This window comes from Penaeus monodon, chromosome 27 (genome assembly GCF_015228065.2).
Source record: "Penaeus monodon isolate SGIC_2016 chromosome 27, NSTDA_Pmon_1, whole genome shotgun sequence".
NCBI lineage: Eukaryota > Metazoa > Arthropoda > Malacostraca > Decapoda > Penaeidae > Penaeus > Penaeus monodon.
The window spans coordinates 16,255,466-16,257,556 of record NC_051412.1 but is presented as its reverse complement, the minus strand read 5'-3'; the positions used below and the strand labels follow the sequence as shown (position 1 = coordinate 16,257,556).

The following is a 2,091-nucleotide window of genomic DNA, read 5'->3' as shown; positions in this document are numbered from 1 at the left end:
TCATTATTCTGTCACCCTTCCACATCCTCACCCCTTTTCCTCTTTCCCGTTCCCTACCCGTACCTCCACATTAAATTTTCCCATTATTTTCCCCCCCACTTCCCCCCCTGTCACTGTTAGTGGTTTCTTCTGATGTTGAATTTTTTTTTTTATACCTGCTAGTGTTGCTTTTATATTTTGTAAATTTTTTACAACCATCATGTAAAATATTTTCCATGGTCCTTAGGGTAAAAGCCCTCCCTTCCCCTTTTTTTTACTAATGTGGCCTTTTTCCTCTGTTTACATCTCTTTCCTAGCCCCGTACTTTTGCTCTACCCCCCATTTACATCCTTCCCTTTAAACCCCCATCTCATTTTCAGATCCCTGTCATATCCCCAACCTTTTGTTGAGCCTATCTCTTTTTTCTCATGCTGTCCACTGATTTTCTTTTCTTTACTTTCTATATGTTCCCTTTTACTAATTGCTTGCCAGCCTTTCTGCCCCTGCCTTCCCCCCTCTTATGCTGCTTCTTTCAGCTTTCTTTAATCCTCGTAAGTATCTCCCCATGGGCTGTGTAGAGCCCCTTGCATTGCAGTTGCTTTATTTAGGGGGAAATTATTAAAGACAAGTGCAAATTTTATGTGCAAACAAAGGGTGCTTTAAAGAACTGTAATGTGTGTAAACATAAACCCTTTTTAAACCGTATTCAAAGGAGACAGGTGTAGAATGTTTAAAATTAAGTAGGTGTAGATTTGATATTGACAGAAGATACTAAAAATATTCATTGCATTTTTTCTGTAGTGGCATGTTGTAAAAATCGTGGTTAAATGGGCTCACATTGGGTGGCATGTTACCTCAAGCCCACATAGCCCCTCAAAAATAGGCCTTTTATTTTTTGAGCCCAGTTTTACTGGCATCATTTTAAGCCCAAAATTATAGTTTGGAAAATTTTTTTTCCCGTACCCCTAATTTTTCCCTCAAAAGCTAATTTGCTGGGACAAAGCTTTGTAGCATCAAGTTAAGGCTCATAATGATAATTAGTGCCCATAAAAAAAAAAAATGCAGCTTCTATTCTTTATTTTACAACACTTAAGAGTATTTTAGTGATCTATTGATAGTGGGGGGGAGTATAATGTTTAAAACTGGCTTTATAAAACCTGATGTTGTGACATAATCTTTTTTGGTGGGGTTTCCCCTTTAAAAGGGCTTAATAAGAAATGGAGAAAAAGATAATGTATATAAAATAAACCTACTTTATATTTAAAAATTTTACTTGCTATTGTAATGTATGATAAATTTTTGATAGTGAAGTTATGGTCACCAAGGAAAATAGATTAAACAGTACCCCCTGTAAGGAAGGTGCTCCTTTTTATATTATTTTGATATTACAGTCCATATAGTTTTTATTTTTGCACCCAAGAAAAAAAAAAAAAAAGTGTGAACATACACAAAGGGTATTGAAAAGTTCTGTGACATTTTAAGTCTTTAAGTATTTTTTCTGCATTTACATTGTTGGCTGCAGAGCATTTTTGGTTGCTCCCCCCTCAAAACTTCCACCCTTGATTTTCATAACTTTCAATACTATTCTAAACTTTTTTTTTCTGGGCTCAGTAACCTATAAACTCCCAAAGGTCATTTATTTTGGTTTTTTATACTCCTTTTTTTCCTTTTTCTTACCCTTTTTGTGATAACACAAAATCGTCCAAAATGGAATAGAGTGGGGGTTGCTGTATGAAGGAAAATAAATAAGAAATCCTTGATCTTTTTGGGATTTAAAAAAAAAAAAATTGTATTTAAAAACCAAATTTTCTATTTTTTGAAAATGTAGGCATTATGATGCTTGGGGGAAGGGAAGATTGGCTGAGGAATTTTGATTGGAGTTAGGTTAAAGTCCTAACGCTACTTTGCCATTTATTACCCCGTTATGTTCATTTTACAATTTTTTTTTATCAACTCTCTTTTTTTGTGGTTTGGCTTTTCATATTTGGGATTTTAATCAAAGGTAAATTGCTTATGGGTTTTAAAAACATTTTTTAAGGAAGATATTGCACTAAGGATCTCTTCCTTTACTTCAATAAATGGGAAGAAAAGAAAAAGAAAAAAAAAAGAAAA

At 34.1% G+C, this 2,091-nt stretch overlaps 1 pseudogene; it reads right to left on the bottom strand.

Moving 5' to 3' along the window:
- LOC119590429 overlaps window positions 1-899 on the bottom strand; it is a 12,727-nt pseudogene extending 11,828 nt beyond the window's left edge.
- Window positions 900-2,091: the final 1,192 nt, after the last annotated feature.